The following is an 8,493-nucleotide window of genomic DNA, read 5'->3' on the forward strand; positions in this document are numbered from 1 at the left end:
CTCCATGCCAGCGGCTCAGCACGCCCGGGGTGCCGGTGACGGTGGCAGAACTGTGCCAGCTCTTGCCATTCACGGGAATGCTGAAGCGCCCGGGTTTGTTTTTTTTGGAGCTGCAGGGGAGCTCCGCGGGCTTGGGCATCGCAGTATTTGCATGGTTGGTGCTTGTCAGGAAGCTGAGAGTCTCGCGTCCTCTCAGAATGTGTCTGGTGGAACTAGATGATCTTAAGGTCCCTTCCAGCCCAAACCACTCTGTGATTCAATGGCTCTGCGATAATTCGCACTTCTTTACAGTGATGGGGCTCAGCAGCAGTTCTTAGAATCAGAAAACAGAACTTTAGATGCCTGTTTCCAAAACCTAATTGCTCAGGAAAGAGAACTTCACCTTCCTTAAGCGAAATTACAACAGGGCTTTTTGTGTCCAACTCTAACAGTGAAAAAACCAACCAACCAAACAAACAAAACCAAACCAAACAAAACAAAAAAAAACTTTTAAGTGTACATGCCCGCATGCAGGGGTTTATCTGTTATTAGCAAGTTTCTGAATGTTTGAAAAAAGCCTCAAAATCAAAGGTGTTTTCACCTGCAATACAAATTAGATCACAGTATGGATTAATCAAAGTTCATATTGCTATAGTGTAACATTTGTTGTTTCTCCATGCAAAACTTGCCTGCCTAACTGCCCCTATCTGTCAAAAAGGCCAATTATTTTAAATTATTTGATCAAATAGCAGAACTGCTTCACTGACAATGGCAAGACAAGCAGAAGGGGAGCAGAAGGGATGGCCATGGTGCTGCCCTGCTGAGCCCCCCTGGCTCTAGAGCGAGCCTGCATACATGCCTGTCACAAGCTGGGATATACCACGCAGACCTCATACACTTGCACCCACCCATAAGGAATCTGCCACCAAGCACTAGAAACGCCCTTCAAGAAAAAGGCAAAATTCATCATTGTTTGTGGAGAGAAATTACTTCTGTTCGAAGAACCAGAGAGGAGAAAGCTTCTGTATAAAATTGTAAGAAATTAAATGAAGGAGAACACTGAAATGGTCAGAAATAAGATTTGAGGGAGAATGAAGGATAGTATTAAATTCCTCCTCCTTGTAAACAGTAAAGGATGTTGATAATCCAAAATTAAAAGAGATGCGAGGAGTTGTCCAGTAATAACTGTATGAGTGACCCCTTTTCTAATGGTATCAGTCACACCCACTGACAGTTTAGAAAGGTTTTATAATGTTATGTAATTGTCAAACCCAGATGCTACTTCCTAATTGTAATCAAATCTGCCACAGCACATCCATCTCAAATATAGTAAGTTTCTGTCAGTGCTGTGTGAATCAGAGCTGTAGATACAGAAGACACTCTGCTGAGAGAGTGACAGAGAGAGTTAGTCATTATTTGCCCCATCAAAAGTGTACTGCTGTTATCCGGCTTGTCAGTCCCCACACATACCAAAGATTTAATCAGCATGTATCTCAAGTCCCAATGCATGCAGCAAATCACATTCTCACTCATCCTACAGGCCAGCAAAGACAGGGAAGCGAACAATGGGACCTGAAAGTACTATGGCAGTGGTCTCACAGGATAGGGAAGCGAGAGGAGAGATGGCCAAAGGCATGTGTGAAGATGCTACAAATGAACTGTGCTGTGCAGAGGATCTGAAAGTGTTACATGCAGTTGCAGGAATACTGTGCTACAGGGGTATAAAGGAGATACAGGAGATTTGGGCCATTGCAGTGAAGGCATTGTAGGGGATGTGGGAAGCATTCTGAGAACAGCAATTGACTCTGTTTATGGCCCATGGAATGCTGTGTTAAACTGATACAAGCACTTTTTTTATAGAAGTCCTTCTGTGTGTTTTCCTCCACAAACGTTCTTATCTCGCAAATTTAACATTTGTCAAACCTTGTTTAATCAGGTTTCTTTCCTCTGGACTGAATATTATGCTTGTTCCAAAATACAAAACCCTCTTGTGGATCTCATGGGAATGGAGCCTGTATTGAGAAGGTCCGTGAGTCTGGGTTTTCCTTTGGTGGTCTATCTTTAATCTTTTATTAAGCAAAACCTTACATTTTCTCCTACTTCAGAAGCTCCTACCATTGAGCTCCATGCTGCATGCAGACGTAGTACAAACTGTTTTTTCCCCAAATGTCCCAGTGACTCAAGGTTTTCAAAGCATAAAAATACGTCTTTTAAATCCTTGAAAAGGAGCAAAGGTTATTAGTTGTGGAAATAATGCCATCCAATAAATAAATATCTGTAAACGTAGCAGTAGGTATTTAAGTGGAATGCTACATCTCCAGTTTGGAGAAGGACACACAGTTTATGGCATGCTGAGTAACATTATTATGTTGAGGTGATGAACAGACAAATTTTTTCATGTCCGGGAAATGGCAATGATATCAAACAGAAAAGCTGATACCTCATCAGTTTGCCTAGCACAACATAAATGGTTTCCCTCAAAAATCAAATCCATCCCAACAGGCTACTAAAAAATTACTGATGAAGAGATACTGGATGTAGTTTGCTTTGACACAAACAGAACTGGAATATGGGTTGTTTGGGTCTGATTTTGTTAATGCTGCTATTTGTTGAGCTGGAGAAGATTTTGAAGCCCTTGATGCTTCAGAGGTTTTTTTGGATTTTTTTAACTTTTGTAGATTTTAGAAGTAATTGTGTAGTAAATGTAGATTTTAATGTAGCTGTATATCTCCTACCCTTAGCATAATAGTTACACATACCCAACCCTGTTACACCATTTCATATCAATCCCTCTAAATGCTGCTAGCATGTTTAGTCTTCTTTTCAAGATAGAATTGTAGAAAAACACCTGTGTTTAAGAACGTGGCACCCTAGGCCTGGACCAGGAGATATCACTCAGACACAGCAACCTTCAAGCCCAGAACTTTGGAGGAACTCCAAGGACTATACCTGCTGTGAAGAAGATGAAGATGAGCAAGAAGGGGTCCCAAATGCCCCCAGACCTAATTCCCAAAGGGGTGTGTCAGGGGGCAGAACTGGACAAAACTGAGGGGTGGATAGACCTGGGACCTTATTATAAAATCATGGAACCGCTGTCTGGGTGCACACACAAGTCTGTATTCCCCTAATTAAAGGACCTGCTCTTTTCATCTTATGCACTAAATTGGCCCGAAGTCTTTTTCCCCGAGGTCTCCCCCGGGCAACACCCTGAAGGTTAGTTTCCTATTCACATAGGCATCAGTGACTTGAAATAAATTTTTTTTCATAACACAACTTTTAGAAGATGCATAGCAGCACTGTTTTCTTGGACGCAGATACAAAGTCCACATTGGATGTTCTTCCCTGCAGCATGTGAAAGCAGCCTTTCTTTTAATCTCTGTTCTTCAGTCTTACAGTTTAAACACAGGGGTTTTTTACCTGATAAATTGTTTGGATGAAAGCTGGTGCCATGTGACCTCTAAATGTGAACAAAAGCAGTGACCCTTTCTTGCATGCAAGATGTGCTGCAGAGGAGTCTTTGGGAGGGAAATTTGACTTCCCAGGCAGTGTTTTGTGCGCAAAGTCCAGTTGGTGTTGCAGGAAGATTTGCCTCAACTTTTTAGACATCAGTAACTAAAAAGTCACTGACACTAGTTTTTTCCTGTAAGTGTTAATATAGTTGTGTTAAATCCAGAGTTGCATGATCCTATTTTTAATGTGTTTTATTCAGATACACCTATTTTAAACCTTGAAGTGCAATCCTAGCACACACTAAGTAAACAACCTGCAGCACAAAATAACCTCCATGCCAGTATGCCCTGGTGGTGGTGCTTTACTGTCACCATTGTACAACTCAGCAAAGCAGAGCTCACTTTAATGTGGATCAGGAGCCAATAACAGTGCAGTGTGAGCAGCAAGGAGTTTAGACTGGTCTTCAAATGTCATCCCAGCAACTGGTGAACATTCCAGCAATTAGTACATGCTGAATTTCATGTCACTACAACTACACCATTAGTGGAACCCAACCTCATCTGGATACATGTACCCAAGACCGAAGTTATGTCTTTGCTTTATCGAGGTAAGGCTTTGAGTTAAGTAACAGCTGTATCCCAGGGTAAATTTACAAGACTGTTCCTGTTCAGGGTCACACCTGTTTATGTCCCAGAGTTTGTGGAGCAATAGCCCTGGAGTAAAAGGATAGAGGGGATGTTTGATAAAATAAAAAAGTAAGTACTTAGTAAGATAGGAAAACAATTTGAAATAGGAGGGAGAGTGAGTGACAAAAGGGGTCTAGGTCTTCTAAGGGACAGTGGAAAACAGACATGAAGCATGGCAGAAGTTAGAAGTAGGTGAAAAGGGCATTAGCCTAAATACCAGAAAGGAAATGAGAGTTAGAAGAAAACAAGGACAGAGGCAAAGATAGGAAAATCAAGTGTACTACTGGCTGAGAGTGTAAAAAGTTTTATAGCATTAGTGTTCACTAGCGGGCAAACACGGTGTTACGTGACCCAGTAGAAGTGTTTTATCAAAGTCCATGCAGCAGTTACACATTTAATCAAAGAAGAATCTCTTTGAACCTCGGCCTCTGTACTTTACTAGGCTTCTCACAGCTGTAATTCAGTGTTTTATATGATGAAGTCCCATGCAAGAATAAGTTAGAAGACTAGGGGGATTCCACAAAATCTAGCAAGGATGGTCTCATCTTTCACATTCTGCCTGAGCTGCTCCTTGTTCCTCAGTATTCGTTTCCTTGGCTCAATCTGGATTACAATTTCCTTGCAAATATAAGTAAAGCAAGGACCCAAACATTCATGTAGCTCTCTAATTCTGTGATAAAAATATAACACTCCATAGATTGGACACTGGCAGATAAATGCAAGGTATTTCTGAAATATTTTTATCAAGAGTAGGTAGGAATAAATTGTTACTCAGCAGCTGTCCTGTCTGCATTACTGTTTCCATGTGAGAATGAGACAGGAAAAGCCGACACACCTAAGTCTCCATAGCATTGCATTGAATTCTGTAGGCATAACCATTAATATGTAGTATGGTAGAGAGGAGGGTGTGTAAACCTTTAAAATATCCAGGCAAAGTTGTTCTCAAATCATTAGCCTAACTTTTGCAAATAGCACAATACTTTGAGTCAAAATACACAGCAGCAGTAAGGTTCTTCTGCATGTATCCAGACTTGACCTTGTGTTCTGATTTGGGATGGAGAAGGAATTTTACACCTGTTGAATTAGCACAGACCTCTGTCTCCTACCTTACTGTGGCCTGTTGCACAGCTCCATCAGCTAAGATCTGGGCATATTTCATACAAAGAGCAGCTTTCCCTTGGAACAGAGGCTTCAGGCCTTAGAGACACCTGGACTGAGGTTAAGAATATTTTATTTTTTGAAACATTTCACATTATTGGGTGGGGTTTTTTTCAGTCTGATCTGGAACAAAAGAATGCTTTGGCAGATTTGCTAGTACAAGGTGTATATTACAGAGGTGCAGACACAGAACTATATCCGCAGTCTGCTGGTTCAGCTGGGCTGTCAGTGGTCGTTTCTTTGTCTATGAAGAGAAGGATGAGCAAGCTGAGGTGTGAGGGCAGTGAGGCAGGCACGTTCAGTCTGTTCAGTGAGCAGCAGCTGTGGTCCAGTTTGTCGGCATGAAAATTGTCTGAGAATGCTGCTGAGGCTGAAGGAAGGAAAGTGAATGCATGAGGCACAGACCATGATCTGCTGGCATGGGATGAAGAGGAAGGATTCTCTATCAGAAACAAGCCCAATAATACTGATAAGCCAATAAGACTTTACCAAAGCCCCTTCCAGACATTTGTTTTAAAAGTAAAACAGAACAGCTGTCCTGGTTTTGGCTGGGATAGAGTTAATTTTCTTCCTAGTAGCTGGTACAGAGCTGTGTTTTGAATTTACTGTGAGAATAATGTTGATTATGCAATGGTGTTTCGGTTGTTGCTAAGTAATGCTTACCCTAAGTGAAGAATTTTTCAGCTTCCCATGCTTTGCCAGCAAGCAGGTGCACAAGAAACTGGGAGGGAGCATAGCCAGGACAGCTGACCCGGACTGGCCAAAGGGATATTCCATACCATAGAACGTCATGCTCGGTAAATAAACTGGGGGAGCCACCGATGCCTGCTAGGGGACAGGCTGGGTATCGGTCAGCAGGTGGTGAGAAACTGTGTTGTGTGTAACTGTTCATTCGGGGTTTTTTGAGTTTTATTCCTTTCTCTCTTTTTGTTATCTCCACTTTCATTACCATTATTATTAGTTGTCTTAGTATTATATTTTACTTTATTTCAATTATTAAAGTGTTCTTATCTCAACCCACAGATTTTACCTTTTCCTGGTTCTCCTTCCCATCCCACTGTAGGGTGGGTGGAGCAGTGGGTCTGTGTGGTTGGCTGGTGTTAAGCCATGTCAACATCCTTTTTGGCACCTAACATGGTGCACAGAGGGTTGAGATAGCGACAGATCTGACCAGAGCATGTTTAAACAAATTTGTTATGAGTGTTCAATTAATTGTGTTGGTTTTACAATTGCTGGTCACAACGTCGATTTATCTGCTCTCAGTCATTTTGCTTGATCTCAGGGTTGCATTTTGTAACATTTTACTTGCAGCATGTGTTCCCTGTCTTGGGCTTATCGCCTTTGAGGTCTGGGCTCAGGTTATCGCTTTATTGTAGTTTTTAATACTGGCTTGTGATATGATAGAACTACTGGTTGTAAAACTAATCTGGTGTGTGTACTCAGCATTGCTCACCTCTGTTCTTCGGGAGCCATCTGTTGGGAACTATCAATAATCACAGCTTTTGTCTTTCCTCCTCAGAGAGACAGCCTATGGGGGAGACATCCTCCCACACCTTCCCCTTTCCCACCAGGCTAATTACAGTAGCGTTTGAGAATTTTGAAAATTTTGAATGTCCTTTGGATGTTAAAACCAGCATGCTCTTATTTCCAGGAATGCTGAATGTGTTCCAGGTCTTGTTTAAGATTACACAACTATTTAAGAATACTACCAAGAGAACTCCCTGAGTTACAAGTGGCAGGGTGTGTGGGATAGCATGTGGCAAGTACATAGGATAGTGGGCACCTCCAGTGTTTTGGAACTTCATCTCTGAACAAGAGCAGAATAAATATTTGAGGAAAATATGCTGTCATCCTATCAACTCCAGACAGGCACAAATTACTGTGAAGTGCTGTGCTGATCCCTGTTCAACACTATTCCATACCCTCAAGGGGATGAGATGGTCTCTGTATCTCCCGGCAAAGCATTAGGCACTGCAGCTGCTCCAACCCCAGTGACAGGCATGGTAGCTGAACCAGAGAATCAATTCATGCAAGTATCAGTCACTCCTATTGACAAGAAGAAATGGACACGAAAGTCAGCTTGTTTAGCAAAGGGGGAGGAAAGTACATCCCATGTACCCGAGTCAGGCCACTGCAGAACCACAAAACAACCAACAGGTGGCTCAGGTGGATCTGGATTGGCAACATAAGGGTGAATTATTTATAGCATGGTGGGCCCATGACACCTCAGGCCATCAAGGAAGAGATGCAACATATAGATAGGCTTGTGATAGAGGGGTAGATTTGACCATGGGCGCTGTTGCACAGGTTATGAACGTGATGCAGTTAAGGAAATCCAGTGGATAAAGACTCTCTAGTATTAAGGATAGTGGCTGAAATATAAATGTAAGGAAGCCTGGCAGACTGACCTTATCACACAACCACAAACACACAGTGTGCTTACTGGAGTACTGGAAACATATTCCAGACCCTATTCCACCACCCAGAACACTATCCTGGGCCTTGAGAAACAAGTCTTGTGGTGATATGGTACCCCAGAAACAACTGAGTCACACAGTGACTCCAAAACAACCTTGTAGACACCTGGGCCAAAAAGCATGGTGTTGAGTGGATATATCACATCCCCAGTTGTGCACCAGGCTCCAGGAAAATTGAAAAATGCAATGGACTGTTAAAGACTACACTGAGAGCAATGGGTGGTGGGATCCTCAAACATTTAGCAAAAGCCACCTGGTTAGTCAACACTAAGGAATCTGTCAGTCAGGCTGGTACTGCTCAATCAAAACTTTTATGTACTGTAGATTGGCCTCAAGTTCCTGTAGTGCACATAAGAAATATGCTGAGGAAAACAGTCTGGGTTATTCCTGCCTCAGGCAAAGGCAAACAAATCCATGGGATTGGTTTTGCTCAAGGATCTGCGTGCACTTGATGGGTAATGCAGAATGATGAGGAATTCTGCTGTGTGCCTCAAGGGGATTTGATTTTGGGTAAAAATAGCCAATGAATTAAACTGTTTGATGTAATTGCTATGTGACGCTATCTATTGTCACTTATATGTGGTGATATGCCCATCACCACACTGGGCACTTTGCAGTGCCCTTCTCCACCGACTCTGGATTTGGGGATCTGAACTCAGCTGCCTTTTGATCACCACATTAATAAAGAATGAACTTTGATGAATCTGGACAAGCACAACAATGATGTAATCAGAACTGGCTTT

At 42.2% G+C, this 8,493-nt stretch overlaps 1 long non-coding RNA gene across 1 annotated transcript; it reads left to right on the top strand.

Moving 5' to 3' along the window:
• The first annotated feature begins 33 nt into the window (after positions 1–33).
• LOC135409215 (uncharacterized) lies at positions 34–3,142 on the top strand. The gene is made up of 2 exons (XR_010428097.1): positions 34–93; positions 2,795–3,142. It is a non-coding gene; the product is annotated as an uncharacterized LOC135409215 (long non-coding RNA).
• Positions 3,143–8,493: the final 5,351 nt, after the last annotated feature.

The sequence above is a fragment of the Pseudopipra pipra genome, chromosome 2 (assembly GCF_036250125.1).
Source record: "Pseudopipra pipra isolate bDixPip1 chromosome 2, bDixPip1.hap1, whole genome shotgun sequence".
In the NCBI taxonomy this organism is placed as follows: Eukaryota; Metazoa; Chordata; class Aves; order Passeriformes; family Pipridae; genus Pseudopipra; species Pseudopipra pipra.